Source organism: Strix uralensis, chromosome 4 (genome assembly GCF_047716275.1).
Source record: "Strix uralensis isolate ZFMK-TIS-50842 chromosome 4, bStrUra1, whole genome shotgun sequence".
Lineage (NCBI taxonomy): Eukaryota > Metazoa > Chordata > Aves > Strigiformes > Strigidae > Strix > Strix uralensis.
This window is the reverse complement of record NC_133975.1, coordinates 124937956-124960083: the sequence shown is the minus strand read 5'-3', so window position 1 is coordinate 124960083 and position 22128 is coordinate 124937956.

Here is a 22128-nt window from a genome sequence, read left to right as displayed (position 1 = left end):
CAAATACTGTGTTCAGTTTTGGGCCCCTCACTCCAAGAAAGACATTGAGGTGCTGGAGCATATCCAGAGGAGGGCAACGAAGCTGGTGCAGGGTCTGGAGCACAAGTCTTGTGAGGAGCGGCTGAGGGAATTGGGGTTGTTTAGCCTGGAGAAAGGAGGCTCAGGAGAGACCTCATTGCTCTCTACAACTACCGTAAAGGAAGTCATAGCAAGGTGGGTGTCTTTTCTCCCAAGTAACAAGCAGTAGGACAAGAGGAAATGGCCTCAAGTTGCACCAGGGGAGGTTTAGATTGGTTATTACAAAAATTTCTTCACCAAAAGGCTTATCAAGTATTGGAACAAGTTTCCCAGGGAACTGGTTGGGTCACCATCCCTGGAGGTATGGTGACATGCAGATGTGGTGTTTAAGGATATGGTTTGGTGGTGGACTTGGCACTGCTAGGTTAATGGTTGGACTCAACGCTCTTAAAGTTCTTTTTCAACCTAAAGGATTCTATGACTCTATGAGTCTGGAAAGCTTGTCTCTGGCTCCCAGGATGGAAAAGGAATCTGAGAGCTCAAACAGGACACCATTTGGGACAGTTCAACAATTATTGCAACAGGTCATGGAAACCCACTGACAACCCTACACTGAAATGACTCATGTGATCAGGTCAGAAAAAAAGTTGGCCATGTTAGCCCAGTACTGTGCTAGCCCACTAACTCACAAAGATGTCCAAATGTCATAGGTATTTTCAGGAATTCCTAGTGTATATAGAACATATGAAGGGTTTGTTTCTCATTAGACCAGTGCAACTTAAGGTGTTCTTTTAAAATAGTCTCTTACTGAGAGGGTTAGAAGGTAAAAAATCCAGGGCAAGTTAAATACTGCATCAAAGGGTCTGCATCTGTATCTTGTCCTATTGGCATGAAGGAGAGCACAGCTACATCAGCTGGAAACTGCCCAGTGAGGCGTTGAGCTGACCTTCCTGATAAACAGCGAAGTATGCCATCCCAGAGGTGCTTTCTGGTTTCACAAGTGCTGCTGACAGGATTAGTGCTACTGAACACCTCCTTTAACAAACAGGAGAAAGGTCTTCCATGTATGTTTATGCTGCTCGCAAACGGGAATAAATGAGGAGGAAAGGCGATCGGCCAGAGCACAGGTGCAGGACACACAGACAGCTAAGTTCTCCTGACATGGGATGGTGCTGGCTATGAAGAGCTCTCAAGGGCAGGGGCTGGCAGCACATCACAAGGTACTTTGAAAACATTGCTGGAGCAGAGCCGGGAGTGTGCGCTCTTAGGAACTGCCATTGATTGGCAGGAAGACGGACCGACCAATTTAATAAATGTCTTCTATCTCTCCCTTCTGTAATTCTGTGACGTTTTCTCCAGGAAAGTAACAAACTTCCAAATTAATCTGATTGTAGTGAAGCAGACTGTCATCAGTCCCTGAAGAGAGCAGAGCAGTGTGAAGGTCCGTCTCAGCTAAGAGCGGGTGAGACCATTGCCCCCATGGAATGGGGCAGAGGGGGACCCTCCGACAGGTTGTCAAGTCTATTTACAAATGATTAGTGGGGAAATAAGGAAAGGGTGGATACAGAGATGGACTGAATCAATTTATTGCCTGGCAGGTAAATAAAGCACAGGCAAGAAAAGAACCAAGATGAGAAATAGATGGAGGACAGACTTGATGGATTAATCAGTCTTGCCATCTACTTATATATAGGCATTAGGAAGACATTATAAATCAGTGATATAGACACTACTCAAAGAATAGCACATCGTTATGCAAGATCTAAGACTGCAGAAAAGACACTATTCAACATGGGAGGAAAATTTGGATGCATTTAGCTGTTTTTCATATATATGTGTGTTGTAACATTCAAAGACCGCAGCTCCACTATGCCACAACTTGGTAGTACCCTGCAGCAGAGGCAGAAGGTACCAGTGGGCAGAAGGCAGTGGGACCAGCTGTGGGGAGCTGGATGGACACAGCCCAACCACCTGATCGTATTTCTCATATTTGTTCCGGCCATTAGGGCTGAGCAGAACCTGAGAGAGGGCTAGGTAGTGGAGACATGGGAAAGCATGTGTCTCACTCAACAAGGGAAAAGGCAAATCGTTGATGATGCAGCATACGAACAATTAGAAATCACATTCAGGGATTCCAAAATGGTGGCAAGATTTTTGCATTTGTTGAGATGTAAAGAAAGGAGGCAAGAGGATTGGAGAAGCATAATTCTGTTCCTGATGCTCCCCCTCTTCTCCAGTTTCTTGTATTCTTCCATTCAGATGCAGTAAATTATAGACTTCTGTTGGGAGTGTAGAAAATATTCATTAGAAATAATTTTCCACTGAAACAAAACAGTGAAAAATGGCAGCCCTGTTTTTTTGATTGGGGAAAGTCAAAGGGTCTGGAAATATCCACAGCCTTTCAGAAGTAGCTCAACCTGTTGTTATTTTTCATACTTTCACAGAAGAGTTCTGCTTCATGCTCAGGACACTGAGCTTCCTGCTCCAGCAGCAGTTTTTGAATCAGAAAAGCCCTGGATCAATGGGTATAAGCAGACCCTTTGAATCCTATTTGTAGTTCGCAATCTGACAACACAAAGTATATTATTTATCTAAAACGCCCTCATTCTCCTTACCTGCTATTTACTTCGTGAAGCAGGGCCAGGAGTTGCACAGATTTCCTCCAGCCAACAGATCACCCACCCTTTGCCTTTCTTTTTCCTTCTAAAGATTTAAAAAATGCTACCTCAGTCTTTGGCAGAATAATTTTTTAATTGTGTATGCAATCAGCTTTTCTTAGCGAAAAATTAAAAGTGCCAAACAACAGCTTCTAAGACATGTGCAGACTTCTGCATCCCTGTAAAAAATAAGGCCTGACCCAATATAGACTCATTTTTAACAAACCTACATCTTCAAAAGATTGGGAAACTTCAACCTGTGAGCATATGATGGTGTAATGGCTTCACAAAAGACTCAGTTTTCCTTTAGTAGGGTGATGTTTCTTTCCCTTTCCCTTTCCCTTTCCCTTTCCCTTTCCCTTCTTCTTTCCTTTCCTCCTTTTTTTTTTTTTTCTTTTTTCTTTTCATCTTTTCCTTTTCTTTATCTTTTTTGAGCTCCATCAGGAAATGCAGACGTTTGTTCTGGTCAGTTTGACCTGCAGTTTTGAGGTTGGCTTTTTATTCTGGCCAGAATTATTTCTGACTGTAGCAGAGAAAGAAAAATAATGGAAGGAATACAAGACATCAAATGTGACAGCAAATGTACGCTAGTAGTCTAGCACACTCTATATTTCCAGATAAGCTTGCTTGAAACAAAGACAACTAAAGAAAACAAACAAACAAAAAACTCCAACCTGTTAGAACTTGACAGAACTAACCCCTCACCATATGATATTTGCTAATGAACTGCATGCAGTGAAAAATGTGTGAGAATCCTTTCTGCGGCTTTTTGGGGAGGGTGATGAATTATATTCAACTAATGTAATAAGCAAGTCTGAAAATGGGTTGTGGTGGGTGGTTGCTTCCCCCCCCCCAGCTAAATCATGCCATAAATGTTTCCCTCAGCAGATGCAGACGCACATAATTTCTTTCGGGATTTTATAACCATGACAACCAGTTTTAAAGGAACGTTTTCAGTTTCCACAGTTTAAATTAGAAGTGTATCCAAAAAGAGGGTTGTAAAACGAGCAGAAATGAGCTACTATTTCCACACCTTCCTAAGAACAATGGAGTGGTACATTTTTGCCTTTATTATTACATACAAATATGACACAATGTAAAATAAAGCTTCTATACCAACTTTTGCTTTAAAAATAATTTTAAAAGCAAAGTTTATTCCCTTGCTAAAAAGCCTTCATTTTAAAGACAGTGAAATTAAATCTTTCTCATTTTAACTCATGTTAGATTTAATGATACTGTAATTTATAATGAGTAAAGCATGTTGACATTTAATGCATGTGACTTCTTTGAAGTTACATCCTTTTAGTAGAGATGAATTTTGATGAGCTTTACCAAAAGGGTTGAAAGAGTTTAGGTAAGCTAAAAATAGCTCAGGAGCGAGTTTAATCTGGGTTAGACACTGTTCCTTTTATTTTACATTGGAATCTCATTAGCGGCAAGGTGCAGAGAACCTTTCAATGCTTTCAAATAGTTTAAAAATTGATGTCAAGCTCTGGACTGGAGTCATGAAGAGGGGCCAGTACCCAAGCCCAACATGCTACCACTGCCCATGTCTTGATGATCTGCTGAGCTGGGGCTTCAACCCAAAAGGCTCCTCTGTGCTCTCATTTCTGTTCCAGGCTGTGCCCAGCTCCAGCCAGGGTTCATCAGCCCTGACCTGCACATGCTCACCTGATGCCCAGCCCTGCTCATTAACACTGGTATTGCCCATTTGAACACCTGAAGGACCAAATAGGAAAAAACATGTGTGCATCACTCAGAGAAAGAGAGAAAATGACCTTGTCTCAGAATTCCCTTTTTTCTTGTCTCATGAAATAAACAAAAATAACCCTTCCTAGTACCTCTAAATAGAGGACTGGGAGCTTTCTTGGATGCAAGCAAAGCACTGAGCAGTGCCATGCAGGGAAAAGATGTTCCCTCTCAGGTGTGTGTGCTGCTGCCACAGATCCATGCAATGTAGTGTTCATTTGGGGTTCATCTGTTCAACCTTCTGTGCCTGACCTATAGCTGTTTGCATCTCGGCACATCACGCAGACCTGTTTTGCAGGCAAGGAGACAGGGAAAGTATGTGTATGTGTCTGTGTGTATACACATGGGCTCATGTGTGTACATGCATGCAATAGTGTGTCAAAGCAGAAATTCTTCTCAAAATTAAACACCTATATAGGTCAGATGAACAGTGTTTTACAAACATCTCTTCCTCTCTTGGTTTAAACTAGGAACCTAGAACCTCACTGAAACAGGTGCCTGCCTTTGCATGGATAAATCCCACCTGTTCTTTGAGGCTCTGATCTGGCAAAGCATGTAACCAGCAGATAACTATGAACTGATGTTTCCTGGGCCCACAGAGAATGCAGCAGCACTCCCAGCCTCTGGTTACAGCAGCCTGGCTACCGTGTTCATGCTTTCTCTTGGTTCAAGTTCATGTTTTGGCTACAAAACTTCTGTTTGCCATATTGCCAAAACACCATGTCAGCCTGACTGGGTGATGCTGCCCTCCTCTTCTTTCAGTGCAGGGTAAAACCCACCTACAAAGTCCTAGACAATCGCTGGGTTCATTTACCGTGTAGTACATGTGAAAATGTGCTTTCAAAACAGGCAGCATACGACATTCGGTTGGTCATTTCTGCATAAAATCAGCATTACTTTGTAATTTCTAAGAGGCACAAGTTGTTCTGTGCTCACATGTAACAAACAGCAAATTCTTCACCCTTGTGACTGGGGATCCACCTGAGGATCCACCAAAAGAAGATGAGCTTGTTGGGTTGTTTATTAGAAAACCACTGAGGACTCAAGGGTTGTGTAATTTCTCCTTAGGGATGACTAAGGTGACTTGGTCATTCCTCCCCTGCAGTGGAGGTCTCCAACCCTATTCTGAGAAGGTAATTTCAGCCTACAATGCAGTCCAGGTTTCTGATCTGAGGTTCACCATTGACAGAGGGGCTTCTTCCACAGACACATGGCCTCTTTTGCAGAAACACCTCAGTGGCACCTGTGCAGTGCTCCCTTGCGAATATTGAGAAATCTCCCTCACTCCCTCTGGCTTGCAGTTTTATGTTCAACTTGAACCCTGGTGTCAAGCCAAACCAAGCTGCTGGTACAGAACGACAATAATTAGTTCATGTTTCTATTAGCTAATCACATCTTTTCATGTTGAGCAATAAAATCCCAAATAAATGAAGCAAAATGTCAGCTTAAAACAAGTGTGGCAGACAATTGTAACCAAGAACCAATCAACCAGAGAGTAGCAAACCAGGAATCGATAGAGAGTGGCCTCAGAATCCTTCAAAAGAAGATAACTCAACATTGCTAAAATGAAATTACCAGGAGTTTGGCTCCCAAAGCACTTTGAGGTAGTTGGGGTTTTAATCTGAAAATACATTTCTCACCTCTGATCTCTGTTTGCTGGTCCTACAGATTTGAAAGCAGCAGTGGGCTTATCTCATATGAAGATCCAGTTAAGGGGGTTGCATCAGGGTAAGGTGAAATCCTCCAAGGTTTCTCTCTTGTTGAGATGAGGTGAGAAATAATTGCTCTCATTTATTCTGATGCCTGAGAGCAGAGGAAGGGAATGGCTTTTGGGCTGACAAACCTTCCTCCGCTTGTGGACTTGCCGTTGCAGAATTAAGGAAGATAACTGAAAATACTAAATTTAATTTTCATACCTTGGAACAAGCATGTGACACACAGGTACACAGAGGAGAGATGGGGTTTAATCTAGCATAAAGACCCGTTTAGGCTGAGAGTTAAGAAACTAATATTGTATCATTACTATTATTATGTAAAAGTTCTTGACACCTGGCAGCTTTAAAAGCATTAGACCCTACAGCAATACAAACACACCACAGACATCACTTACATGTTTTCAATGTAAATGCATGGCTCACCAACCCTTGAGAATAACATGCAAACTTGCACATGAAGTTATGACCTTGAACTGCTGCATGTGCAGCCTTTACATCTGCATGATCTCTGGGGGAAAACAGGCTCATTGTTTCAGCCTGTGCAGTGCTCACAGCACTGACTAACGTGAAGTGACACTAAACTTGGTGCTCTAAAAGCACCTTGGATTTCTTTCCTTTTTGATCATTAATTTAATCTGACTTTGATATGAATGTGCATGTGAGAGAGACTGCACAACTATATTTCATAGCAATATAGGCTTCTTTCTCAGAGTCCAGCTGAATTTTCAGTTCACTGCTGAGACCTCATTGCTCTCCAGCACCACTGTGCCCTCTCAGTTGCTTCCAGAGCTGTGCTCTGGCTGCAGCATCAGATGTGCAACACACTTCACAAAAACCAGAAGTAGTCACTTCTTTTATAAGCTGAACTAAATACAACAAAGGTAAACAGACTGTTTTCCCTTCCCTTTTAATAGCAGGTCAGTGACGCAATGTCTCTTAGCACTCACAGTTGGCCGTAGCTGGATTGCTGGGAAATGTTCCGTGGCCTGCAGGTATTTTGCCAGCCTCCCCTTTCATCAATGGTTACTTTCAATCTCAAACGCTTCTGCTCGTGGCTGCTGTTACTTGAGCTGAAGAGTCAGCTGTTGGACAGAGGGTTTTTGTTACCTGGGTGAAGAGAACAAAAAAGTGGGCAGAACACAGCGTAGCTTTCACAGACTCGTCTAATCTTTGTGAAATCTGGAAGAAAAATAGGCTTGGGTTACAGGGCAATTTAAATTCTTTCCCACTGTTACCTAGATCTGATCTAATAAAAGCTAAGAAAATGCTGGGTGTTATTTTCAAGCGGGAGTGCATGTGACATTTACTGTTTAGAACAGAGTCCTTAGTCTGAAAGAGATAGTAGTTACATGCTTTCAATTCAAATCACAATGTACACGCATCCCTGTGTATGTATATAAAAATGTATGTGTATATACATGCACACACACACGTACACACTCGCACACACATATTCCCATGTGCATGAAAATAAAACTACTGAAGATGTGGACTGAAGAGAGAAGGAAAAAATTAAGAGGAAGACGGCAATCTTTCACCCACTCGAACAAAAGCCATTCTTAAAATGACCGCCAAGGAGACATCAGTGTAAAGCAGCAATGATTTCAGTGCCTCTGTTTCTCCCCTAGCTCGTGCTGCTCCCTCCTTTCTGGCGTCTGCAAAATAAATTAAACTTAAGGAAATGCTTCACAACAGCAGTGATGCAGGACTCCTCCAGGGTCCTGCTTCTGCTTTGTTTGTGAGGGAGGGTCTTTACTGCCACGAGCAAGTCTATGCTGTGAAGGGCAAATGTGAAATCTAAGATGACAAAGCCCATTGCAATGCTATGATTTGCAATCCCATGGGGAGGAAGGCACAGCCTATCACAGAGTTATGGGCTGGCTGAAGAAATGAAAATGTGGTCTTGTCCCTAGTTACTGACAAAGAGCACAAATGCTTTCACCATGTAATATTGCACAACTGAATATCATTTGACTCTATGAATGGCCCTACTCAGAAAGACAAGAACTCTTAAAAGGCTAAAAACAGAAAATTTTGTGGGTTTTTTTTAGGGATCATCTTTTCAAATCAGTTATGACATGCCTAGTAAACACGTGAGGCTTGATAGGGATGAGTGGTATATTAGACTCTCTTCTCAGGGCCTCTATCTTAATTTTATCGCAACTCTAAGGAAATTAAATGCACTGTATATTGTTCCTTCATGTCCTGGTTTAACCAGGATAGGGTTAAGTTTCCCCAGCAGAGGGGGGGAGCTCTAGCCGGGTTATTCAGATACCATGCGGTCGTCACATCCTGGCAGGTCACATTTTCCTGGAGCGGAGCACGGTGCACTCGTGGTTTTGTACATCGTGCTTCCCACTGCTGTATTTGGTAGCTATTTTGCTCTGTTCATTGCTATCACTATTACTGTTATTGTTGTTGTTGGTTGTGTTGCTATTGCACTGTTGTATTAAACCTTTCCTTATTTCAGTCTTGGGGCTTTGTATTTCTCTCCCTTTGTGGGGGAGGGGCAGCGGCCGCGTGGTCTCAGACCCCGGCAGGGGCTAAACCACCACACTTCATTTGTGATATACCTGACCTTGGTCTAGATTTAGATTTTTCCAGTTGGATAAAATTGGGCAGTCATAATCCCTCCTTTCTGCTGTTGCTGAATCTGAAATATCTGAATTAATGAGGTCTCGTTTTGTTATCACATGATCTAAGCTGCCAAAATATTTATTTTCTCCCTGAGTGATGTACAGAAAAATGAAAATGTAAATCTTCTACGTGCTCCTTCAAACGCTCCTTTACATATAAACCACTAACCTAGCTGCCTTTTACTTTCCAAGCTGTACACTGCAATACACAAAGAATGCTCAAATTCTGTCAAATTTAACCACAAGTATAAAGATAATCTCAGGCATGATGTGCTTTAGACCCACTTAAACTGCAGAAATCAGCTTAACCAAACTATCTGCTTATACTGTATCCTTGGACTAAGTCCCTCAAATAGATAGCTCCCAGCTCACAGGATAAATCAAAAGATACATTATGAACTCGAATGAAACCATAAAGATTAGGGATAGCTAAGACTTTAATGTTCTTCTAATATTCATCCCAAAGTGGAACCCTTCTCTAACAGGAAAGGAGACATGAAAACCTAATAAAAGTACTTTATGCTGCATCCAATGAACAATCATGTAACAAATAGTAATAGTTAAATAAGGCAAAACCCATGAAAGTGCTGTTGCTCTGGACCTGCTGTCAGTTGGCATAACTCCATATCTTCAATGTAGAAAAAGCCAATTTAACAGCAGCAGCAGATCTGGTCCACCACATTTGAAAAGAAGCAGATGAGCATCTCATCAGTATGATGAAAAAGGTTTTCCTTTGCATTGTCTACATACTTTTAGCATACGGATGGCTGAGCAACTTTCCACTTTTCAGTTTGCAACCTGGTGAAAGGAGACAAATAGCGAGTTGTTGGCTGTGACAGTCAAGAGGCAGGCAGCAGACACAATAGGTACTCTGAATGTATATGAATCTAAGTGTTTCTGTAGACTAGCTGTGTAGCTTAACTTCTGATAAATCTGTATTTAAGAACAGAAATACTGTTGCTCCCTTCCCAGTCTCTATGAAATACTGTATAGTTTATATACTCTAAATATGAGATAATTAGGTGCAAGTAAAGAATTTGCGGGGATCAAATCAAGGAGGTGCCTTGTATTTAGCACACAATATACAGAAAAGGATTATCTCTTTTGATGCTTCTCTTCAGTCCAGAGGGATCTTGAGAAACTCATCTAGGACAACAGAAACCTCATGGAGTTCAAAAAGGAGTTGTGCAAAGTTCTGCACCTAGAATTAACCCCATTTGCCCGTGCAGGCTGGGATCTGCATCAATGAGCAGCAGTCCTGCTGAAGAGGAGCGAGGGATTATGGTGAACACCAGGTTCAATATAAGTTAAGAGTGTACATGACCTACAGTGAGATGGTGAGTGACCTAAATTTGTCTAATCCAGCGGAGAAGAGGCTAAAACATGATCAGGTGGCTTGAAGGGTAGTCCAACTATTTGAAGGGTAATTACAAAGATTACAAAGGCAGACTCAGTAGGGGCAGACAACGTAACAAGGGAAAACACCTGTAAATTGCCATTGTGGAGGATCAGGAGAAACTTTTTCTCTAGGAGGGTGCTGCAGTGCTAGAGCAAGCTGCACAGGGAGGTGCTATAATGTCCATCCTTGGAGGCTTTCAAGATGCAGCTAGACAAAATCATGACTGACCAGTAAATTGGACCATAGACCTCCAGAGGTCCTTTCCAACAAACACTGCTATGTCTGTGATTCCTGTAACAGATATCCCATACTTACCCACCTTCCTCTGTTGGTGATACCTGTATTCTCCCAGATAAATGGAGCTTTTATGGTATGTCACAGAGTTCTGACAAAGCACAGGTGTCTTTGAGCCTCTAAGGAAATCTTTGGTCATAAATCTGTTTTCTTTGGGACAATCTGTGTTACAGCTTTGTTTCTTTCTTCATATCCTCAGAATATTGGAAAGCAAGGAAAAGAAAGATTACAAATATCAACACGATTAAAAAAATAAAAATGAACTAATAGTAGGGTATCTTCTGCTTTCAGCTAAGGAACTTTATCTTATTTGAAAGAGGAGTTCTAGCTAAAGAGCCAAAAATCATTTATTATGAATAGGGCTACCAACAGACCTTTGCTTTGCTGAATCCAACTGGAGGATGGGCCACAGGCTCAGCTGGTGCAAGTTCAGCATGTAACAGTCAGTCCAAATATTGTGATTTACACCAGCTGAGATATGGCTTTCTGTTTCTATTTTAATAAATCAGCTGTAAGAATAAATTTCTCCTTACTTGCCTGGTGTGGTTCTGTTGAGATGTTTAACCACACTAACAACGGCTATGTTTTTCGTGCAAACCACAAATGAAACATCCTTTGTGCCACATAAAGCATATCTTCTAGCTCAGATTGATTTTAGAGGTGCTAATTATATTATATAGTGTTGCAGGAACTACAGTAATTCACTTCTAAAATCCATTTAATTTCTTTTTAATTACTCGTGTTTACCAATTCCTTTAGATTCGGAAAAGGCTCAAAATTGCAGTTAGCAAAGGAGGCTTGAAGTGGAATGATTAAGAACATCTGGCATATACATAATTATACCAGGCAATTTATTCCGCCTTTACCATTTCACTATAGCCGTGGTAATGAGGTAGAGCTGCATTCTATCACTTTTCTGAACGTTTAGAAGAACCTTACTGCACAGACAGTTTCACTGAAATAACTGGCAATAATTAAAGTCTGTAACACCAAAACTTGGAAGAAAGGGTGCCAGATTATTTCCCTTATTAAGTGGAGCTGTCAGCCTCAGATGTGTGGTCAGCTTTGTCCATGAATGAATTCAGGCAAGTCTGAGTTTATCTGAAAGACTACCTGAATGTAACTAACTGTAGCAAACATCATGGGCAGCTCGTCACAGCTTAACAAAAGTACGAATCAATACTAAAATCATATTGATTCTGCCAATAGTTTATCTTTGGAAGAAAACAGAAGAAAAAAGCAGACAATGTCACACCATACTATTTCAAGGATTTTTTCAAGTTAAACATATCATTCTGGCTTTAAAATGATGCATGTTATATGAACGTAAAGGAGAAATTAACTGAAACATTTTACTTCCAAAACATGCTCTTAGTTTTTCTTTGTGGGCAGCTTAAAAGATTTAGGTTCCTTGAAATTTTTGCAAGGCCAAATTTCCAAAGCTTACTGAAGCAGAATTGCTTTTGAGCCAGCATATGCGGTGACCCTACTCATGGTTGGTTTGCTTCTGCTGGCCAGGGGGATCCTCAAATGAGTTCAGACAAAATAAATGAAGGGCCTTTGATATTTGTACATCTACAGACTTTTGCTATCCCTTCAGCCCACCGTATCCCACCTGGGCAGAACTCACAGGGGTGAGAACAATCAGGGCTGCACCAGGAGAGGGAAGAGGGCCCTGTCTGGACTCTGCTCCTGCACCTCAACAATAAATATCAGTTCTGGTAATCAACCCATACATTTGCATGATACAGATATAACCAGGGAGACTTTGGTGCCATCTATTCAGTTAAACCAAGAGAAAGTTGTGAAGATCATGGTGGGGAAAATGTCCCAGTTAATCAGTGATGTCTTTATTGCTTGTGAAAGGCATTACAAAAGCCAGCGTGCAGGCCAGTTCACGTTAGAGAAGAGAGAGGACTGCTGTTGTGCTGACACTGACTGGCTTCACAAACTTTTGTCTGGCAAGCAGTGGGTTCACCATCCCTTGGTGTATTTAAGAACACACAGAACCTCATCTAAAAGAATTTAAAGCAACTCCAAGAAGAGCTATGAGCTTCATGCATAAGTTGCTGCCTGAATCTGGCTTTCTATATGCAAGTGGTGAGATTGGCTGATCAGGGTGACTCTTTCTGGCCAAGGATCTGTTAATCTTATTCCCTAACTACCATCTTTTTGGATCTCTTTATTCTTAGCAACCATTGACGAGGCACAGTCCAGACCCATCTCCTGGGAAGCACCACTAGCCACAGCATTACCAACAGCTTCTATTCCCACAACGCTGTGAGAACCTGGAAGAAGACATCTCCTGAGAGCATTCCAGGGTGATATGACCAGTGTCAGCAATAACCATCAGACTCGGATTACTGCAGAAAGCCTGGCTCCTTCTATATGAGTTCTTAAAGTAGAAAAATGAGCAAAAAATAAATCAGTGAAATGTGGGCTCCTTTCTCTGTAACATTTCACAAGAGAAGTATTGCCATCACATTAATTTTGAGTCTCAGCAGTCCAATTTGAAAACCAATAGCATTGCTTCTGAAAATTCTGCTTTATGGATTTCCATAAGATATGTAATGGGAAAATCTTGCCCTACTATATAGTCAGAACACTTTCAGCTGGAAGGAGCCAGGGCTGAATAATTAAATGTAAAAGGGATAATAATAGGTTTGGAAGTTTTGGAGTGCTCAGTCTGTTATGCACCACCACAACTTAGGGCCACCACAGCTCACCACTCTTCTGGCTATGGTGTCAGTCCACTTAGTAGAAGTTTTGCATGAAGATAGGTCTCACAAGGCCCATCAGACCACCCTATTGTTTTTGGAACTACAGTGTTGCTGTGAATAGCACAAGATGAAGGACAAGAGAAAAAAAAAAAAAAAAAAAGGTAAAAGAAGGAAAAATTAGCTGAACTAAGTGGCAAACATGGAAACTCACAAATTAGCTGGTCCAAAGATTTTATTTCTATTTGCTTGTTTTCATAGTCTTCAGATAGCACATCTCTTAGCCTGTGTAACTACAAAAGTGCCACTACTGTTCACTCTAGTCACACTCCAGTCAGAATGGAAGCTTTAGCCCTCAACAATGACAATTTCCATCTTCATCAAACTTAAATTTAACCTTTATGATGGTATAAATCAGTGTTAGCATTGAACATTGTTGAGGATACACATGGCTTTTGGTTTTTTGAATTAAATTAACGGTATGCCTTTATCAACAGCGACTTCTGTTGTTTAATGAAGGGGAACATCACCTACTGAAAGCAAGATTGTCTCTGAGCCATTTCAGGGTGTTTGTGTGTGCGTGTGCAAGGCCTGATAAATAAGATACTTCCTATAAAAGAACCTGTTTTCAGTTACTTATAGCTTTCCCATATTATCACTAAAATTTTCCACTCTGATAGTTCATATGACAGGGGTTGCTTAGGCTTTTTGGTTTGGTTTTGATTATTGTGGGGGTTTTTTCTCTTCTTTTTTGGTGAAAATCAGTTGAGAACAAAGTTTAGAGCTTCAAAACAAGAATAAAAGAGAACAAGAAGCATATTTTCCTTTGTTGTCTTAATATAACATTGGCAAGCCTTCTTGTTTTATTTTGTTTTGTTTTGCTTAGTTTTATTAGAAACTATGAGCATACTAGAATTTAGCGCAGGTGTGATCTTTGGGGTCAGAGCTCTGCCTTTTCCTGCTGCTGTGGAAATCCACTAAACTATAAGGCTCAATTCAGTGTATTTTTCTGACTTTGACTGTTGATACCTTTGAAGGTGGCAGCTTCAGTCTCAGAAGATTGCACATCTCTGAGATGTTTGACCCTCTTACTTGCAACTGGTGTGGAGCACAGGACACGGTCCTGTGGGGCACCACATGCTGCAGCCTGCAGGGTTGAAAGCGGAGCTGGACTTTTTCTTCAATTACTGTTGAATAACACTGTATAACACTTGACCGGGTAAACAGAAAGGCTGTATGAGGGCAGCTAGGATGGTATGCAGCTGAGATGAAGGGGATAAAAACCATGAAAAATGTGAAGCTCTGATGGGTTAAGGGTTGGGGCAAAGAAAGGGGGAGACAAGAGATGACAGAATGGAGGAGAAAGAATGAAGAGATAAAACAGGGTCTGAACTTGGGAGAAGGGATAAGACAAGGTTGAATGGTACAGTAGGAAAAAGAGACCAAAAAACCAGGTTGAGGGGATAGAGCTGAAGAGCTCAGGCTTATAGATAGAAGAACAGGGTGATCTAGTTCAGATTTCCAGGAAAAAACAATGATGCTTTGGAAACTTCCATTACAACTCTCTGAGCATCTTCAGACACTCAAAAATCTGGTCGTGTTACTACAGTGATAAAACCCAGTTAGTGAGGAACAATATGCCGGGGTTCAATAGCAGGACTAAAAAGGGTTGAAACTACATTTTGTCCAGCAAGGAGAAATGAATGGTGTCCACTAAGGTACTGAAGAAGGTAGGACGATTAGATGATGATGAGTCAACTAAAGACTGTATTATAAGAAGTCTGTAAAAATGGACCTTGCACAAGCACTTTAAACCTGGCAGTTAACTTCTGAGTGCATAACTCTACACTTGATGATGTTCCTGGAAAAAATCCTAGTTTTCTCTGTAACAAGTGATCTTTAAAGGTAAGAGATTTGAAGCACTTGGTGGTGGGTTGCTTTCCATTGACCGTAGGTGAGCCCAATACCAACTGTTCTAAAAGTCTCACTCTTATTTTATGTGAAAGTTTTCCTAAGGGCAGAAAGGCATCTTCAGGTATGAAAAAGCAGTAGTGCCAACCAGACCACACTGAGGTAGGAAACAAAACAGGGAAAAAAAAAAAAATTGCTAATATTTTTTCCCTAAAAAATGTAATACAGAGTTATTTGGGACCCTCAGTGTATTGTAAATCCATCTCATACTGCACACGAACTTGTCCCCTTTAAGAAATAGCTGATAATATAATGTTCTTTCTGTCTTTTTCCTCTCAGTTGATGGATATAGACAAGACAGTCTTTATCAGTAAATAATAAAGCAATTATTTTTAACAATTTCAATTTCTCAGTTGAAATAAATAATGAAACAATTATGTTTTCCTTAAGATCTCTACAGAAAATCAGCACACTGTCTCTGAAACATTATATGTGTAGCTCATAGACTTTTATTCTAGTCATAGCAAAAAGACCTTTTCACTCTCTACCATTGCTACCATTTGCAGAAATGGTAAATGCTTTATCTCCTGGAACTGATAAGCTCATGTCAGCCTACCAAGTCAGATGAATTCTGATTTACCTGTACTGTTTTGGATGGCACAGCTTTTGTTTAATCCTTAAATTCTTCCTAGAGTTAAAATACTTCCTACCTTCTTCCTTTGTACTGGACAGGTACTGTCTGCAAGTGTTCAACTTGCATGTGGCCAGACTGATAAAAGAGGGCACCGTGCAATGGACCTGCTCAGTGAAGCTTATTACGCAGCGCAGCACATTTCAAACATACCATCAGTCATGTTAAGAGTGCCATTTTTGGAGGGTTGGGGTAAATGTAAGCAGGCTATTAAATTCAACTGACTTGATGTTGCTGAATTAAACAATAAAACCAAAGAAGCTCTTCAAGCTATTGATTTCTGCAATACATTGTATGCATTTACGTAAATCTAATTAAAACACTGTGCATAACCCAATTACAAGCTATTCCCTTACAGCAAGTTTTATATTTATCTAATCCAGGCTGTGCCAGCTGTGAGACATAACCCTGGATTTGCAAATAGCTATTGTGTAACAGCTGAAGTGGTCAGAAAAATATACTGAGGATTTTTGTCTGTCTGCTAATGGATCATGTACTTGTGAATCAGGACCATTTTTTGCCATATCAGGTTACTAAGTTTTACTTCATTGACATATTTCTTCTATCAGATTGCTCAGGAGATAATTTAAAGGTACAACTTAAAAGGCAAGCAGTTGCAAGACTGAGGGACAACAGAAGACTCCCACTTTGTATTCTGCTAGTAAGTGGGGAGGCAGGTCTGAATAGGTAGTATTACCACTCTGAATTGCTCTTTAAGGGAGGCAGTCCCCCTCCACTGGGAATACAGTGACATTGACAATACAGGGGATTTGCCTTCAAATGCAAGGATCTAATGCTAGGTGCTGCAAATAACCTTATTCAAGCCTTGAGGTTGAATAGAGCATCAGTACATAGATTTTTATGGGGATTGTATCAATGTTCATAAGAATTCCCCTGACATCCTGTAAATGCAGCTCCATCACCCAAGTAATAGGGGCACAAGATGAAGCAGGGACCAGCTCTTGTCATTTTCAAACAATACTATGCATAAATCTTTCCACAACAGATCTACAGCGTGCTCGTGACAGTAATAGCCTATGTATAATCTTTTCTAACATTGGATGAAATACAAGATTTAGGGGGAAAAAATGGTAGACTCAACTTTTTTTTTCCGAGGAGTAGAGCCAAATCTATGCTCTCCACAGTTTATGATGAACAGGGAACACAAAAGAACCCTTCCTAAGGCTAGGAAAAAGGAGAAGGAGGATAAACTTGACTGAACCATATAAGAGAAGTAGTGGAGTAGGAATGCCCAGTTAGGCATATGCAGAGGCAGAGAGAGGAGAAGAGGAAAGAAGACAGTGAGGCAAAGCACTGGTGGGGGTGATAGACCCAAAGGGACTGTGAGAAGAACATGGGTGGGACAGCACAGAGTGACTGGGAAGAAAGGATGCAAGCCTTCCTCCAGTGAGTCACTCACTATTTCATCCCTCTAAGGCAAGAATTGATGTTGTTGGGTGCAAAGTCCAGCCAAGTTCTCACCTATGACTCTCAATAAATTTTCCTTTCCTTTCTCTGCTTCCTTGATGTCAGAGGCTCATAGGGACAGCTTAGCTGTCAGTAGCTTAGTATCTATCCCTACTCAAGCAACACTTTCCCAAGCAAAGCTTCAGCTCCCAGCATAGTGACTGCAGAGGCAAAGCTGCTGGCTGCAGAACAGCATGACAAGTAGCAGTCTCTCTACACGTGACCTTTAAGCGTAGGCTTAGTACAGTGCTACAAGCATTCCCTGGGGCAAGTGAGATTGACGTGGCACCTGAGCACATGTTCTACCTAACTCTGGGATTTCAAACTACACGCCATTTCCTTCCAGCTGGAGACAAGTTTATGAGCTTGAGCAGGCAATAAAAGCTTCTCTCCATGCTAATGAAATGTCCAAGTCCTAATGGATTAGTAGTTTTCATATCAGATTAAATCTGCATTTTTGCTGATAAAGACACAAAAGTAACTCCTAATAGGCTTTCAGATTTTGTTAGCAAAAATGCATCTCAATAAAGCACAGCACCTATGGGATACGAACAGGACAGAAAAGGCACTAACACATTATGACGGACTGCTCAAAAACTCTTCTTTCCTCCAACTGGCCAGAATACAGTCAGGCAACATTCAAAAGGCCATTGCTGATGTAAAGAAACTCTGGGGGCACTTTCCTAGAAGCTCATGCACTGCCAGCCCACCTGTGGTCTCCACAGCAGTCTCTGAAGCTGCTCTGCAACCATGGTCAGATATGGGACCCCTGGAGCCAGGGGAAATTCTCCCATTCACTTCAGAGTTCAGGTCCTTTAGATACTAGGAGCTACTCCACATGTCTCTTTGTGAAGCCTCTGAATGAACAGAGATCCCAAACTCAATGCCTCATCAGTAACTTTCCTCCCTAAAGAACTACAATCATTGTTTTGAGATACAATGCCAACCAGGCAATTCCTCCAGAAAGCTGCTTAGGCCATGTCTGTGCTGCTAAAGGAAACAGCCTCAGACACCACAAGCAAGTAGAACCAGCTGGCTCACATTTATGCTGTTTAGAGCTTACCCTTTCTGTGCTGAATTTGTCTAGAAATGAGTTGGAGAGGTCCACAACAGAGTTGGAGAGTGAGTTGTCAGCTATGCAATGTGGGCGATAGGTGTTCATCGCTTAAAATGGCTCCCTGTCTTTCATTTAGCAGCATATATTCCCTAGAAGCCTGGCAAAGGGTAGGGCATTGCTGTGTGGCTGGACTGCTCTGAAAACACACAGCAACCCTGTGATGCTGTAGAGCAAAGCCTGTCCACAGGGTGGTGGCATAATGTAGAACTGCTATAAGACTCCACTTGCAGGCATGAATTCCTGGCTGTGGATCCTTCACCTGCAGCGCTCCACAGGTGCCCACACGCTGAATCTCAGAGCCTGGATCCCCCTTCTTGGGCACCTCACCATTCCCATGCAGCAGCGCTTTGTCATATATTCCATTGTGCTTTGCAAGCATGTTAAAGCCTCTGCACATGCCAACTCTTTTGGTGACTTTTCTGTGGAAGTGGTTTAATGTACAGGACAAAATTGGCTCATCTGAAGGGTACTTCACTGACTTTTTTTGTACACATGGCTGATTATTATTTTTTTATTCTTTACCTTTTGGAAACTTTTCCATTTGTTATTTTGGATCTTAATAAACTGATGCCATTTTCCATTTCAATCAGTGCTCCAGCTTGCTCCCCCATTTCCATTTGTGACTGAGTCTAAAGTAACTTTTAGAAAGGAAGGAAAAGCAGTAGACGAATTATGGCACTTGAAGTCAGAGAAGAAATTCTGAAAGGAAAATGTAATTAAGAAATAAATTGAAAAACGGAAGCACCTGTGATACAGTGGCCAGGAATGATTATTTTAGGGGGGAAATCATCACAGGCAGCTTAATTCCATTTCATTCTGTTGCTCTTGGGATTTGGACTGTTTGCTTATTTATTTGGATAAAATGTAAACCTCTTCTACTTGCATTGTTAGATGTAATGAATATTATTTTGCATTTAATTAAAATACCGACACATTCCCACTGATAGAAAAGTTTCCATTGCTTTCCAGAAAGTGCTAGGTCATTTGATTTGTAGGACATAGTTATTAACCACTCTGCAAATACTTGGAATGGAAATAGTTTTACCTGTTGGGAAAACCACTACTGCTCCTGTAAAAACAAAGTTTTTAAAGAGATTGAAACGTGGAAGAAATTCAAGACGGGAAGGGAAAATATGCAGGAGTTGACTGTAAAAATAGTAAAGTGACATTTTAAGTGTTTGATCAATTACTGATACAAATATAATTTTACATGGAATTGTGAGTACACTGGGATGGGAAGCACTGCTGGACCTTAGTGAAGTTTGGATTCAGTAGCTGGTTACCCAGGTTGAAGTGAGATAAGTTGCAATGAAAGTACTGACATCTGAAAAACGACATTGAGGTATTGAACCAAAGCTTCCCACAGTCTGAATTCGCATGGTAAAACAGAGAGCCTTTTCTAAAGTGAGTTTGCTACTTTTCCAGTAGCATTTAAAGTTGCTTCACTGTTATGGGAGAGGGTGAGCAGAGTAGGAGAGAAATCCAAAATTGACCCAAAATCCAAAATTACAAGTCAGAAATATTCTGCTCAACAGCAACCGTGTACTGTCAACCTCTTCCAGCTACCTCCTGACATTTCTTCTGCCCAACATCAAAACTGCTCTTCCCAACAGTGGACTTCTCATTCCTACCAAAGACTAGCTAAGCATCTAGAAATCAACTGGGGCAATGACCCTCTGGAAATGCCTGCTCTGTTCAGGGCTACACCTAACAAACTTACAAGATAAGGCACTTACAGGACAAGGCCTATCTTCTCTGACCATTTTTAAAAAATAAAGCAACTAAATTTTTCAGGGCTTTTTTCATCTGGAACAGAGACAGGAACTGGAGACCTACCATAACTATCTCTGTGCTACAAAGGAGAAAACTGGTCCCTTCATCTTTTGATGGTCTTGATCATCACTATATGATAATACCATTCAGGTACTGTGATATGTTGGGAACAGACTATCCTGGGATACTATATGAGCATTAGAGCTTTCCTCTAGCCCCTCACACTTGCAGGTCCCTCTCCTAGGGCCTGGAAGCAAGGTCCTGTAGAAGACCTTGTCTAGTAACACCAAAATACATTTCTCAGATGGGTCTGGAGCCATCCCATCACCACAGAACATTAAACCCTGTCACTAGTTTTCCCAAAGTTGCAGGAATTTCTGTCCTTTTTTCTTTTAAATTACCAGACACACAGGGAATCTTTGGTAGAAATTAACATCATGGAGTAAGAAACACTTCCTGAATGTGCCAATATTCCTAGTTCCTAGACAAGTTAGCTCTTTTTTTTTTTTTTTTTAAACCTCTAAAGATAGAGGGGTGTGTCACATCTAACAGTTATACCTCAAACGATTTCAACATGTTTTAAATGAAATGCCGAGGAAAACCAAATTGCTTCTGAACATTTCAGGAATACAACAGGTGTTAGAAGCAACCTCAATTCACAACTTCTTAACAGCATTTTTAATACATTGTTCACTTCTGTGCTATTACATATTTATCAATACAACCTTAACAGCTGAAAAAAGATTGAAGCTGCATAATCCCACCAGAGTATCACAAGGGAAGCCAGAGAAATGGATGAGATGACACTAATCTAGTTACTAGGTTTATTACATCTAAAGTGCTTGTTAAATGTAGAGATGAACACTTTTAAATTGCTGCAATTAATTGTCAACACAATTCTGAGACTTTGAGACAGCATCAACCTGCATAAAGAATAACTGAGCTGAATTTATAGCATTTATATTGGCTTCATCCTCCCTGAAAAACATGTACAGAACCTAGTTAACAGTACATCAGACCTGGCCTAGACAGCAAGGTTTCAAGTACTGGTGTCTCTGCCCCCAGAACTGTCCAAATTATTACAGATTTGGAATTTTTTCACACAGCAACTTTTGGGACTACAGTAGTTGAAAGTTTTGTGAAAGACTCTTTTTACACTAGAAAATTACATTCTAGCAGATTGGAATGATATTTTGAGGATATGGACATTCTGAGGAAAAAAACAGCAACAAACTGACACACATCAGTTTTTTCAAACAAGTATTTCAGTATTGTTGCAACCAAACAGAATCACAGGCTCACAGAATGGATGAAACTGGAAGAGATCCCTGGAGAATATCTAGTCCCATGCCTGTGCTCAAGCAGGGTCTCCTAAAGTAGGTTGCTCAGGGCTGCTCATCTACCAAGCCTGTTGTTTCACCTGTTCTCCTAGAACATGGCCCACCTGTATTATACAAAAGTTCACAGACTGTGAAATGAACAATGATGGTCAGGACCATGGATTTGCTAAGGTTAGAATACAAATTTTATTGAAACAAGCTCTGTTTCAATATATTTAGGAATGTATTGGCCAATGCCAACAGCTATAACTGATTGAGGAAGTAGAGGTATCCTGGGTAATTTCAAAATTTTTTTTCTCAGATATTTGGCTCAGTGAAATCATGGAAGACTGTAGTCTTTCATGGACTGCACAAAGTATATGCATAGAGTGGACACATTTATGAATGTTTGTTTTTAATACAGTAGCATGGATCAGTAATGTGCTCTTACTACAGTTCTGTGCATCTCAGCCTTTGGAGGTCTGCAGAGCAGTCCAAGGCCACTGTTCTGAAGCAAAGACACAAATGATTTCTTCAAATGACCACTTGATGTCACTTGACACCATGCTAATAAACTTGATGAAGCCCACTTCTGGGCAATAAACAAAGGTTCTTAGAATAAGGTGACTGAAAGTGGGAAAGCAAGATGCTAAAAAATAACTATT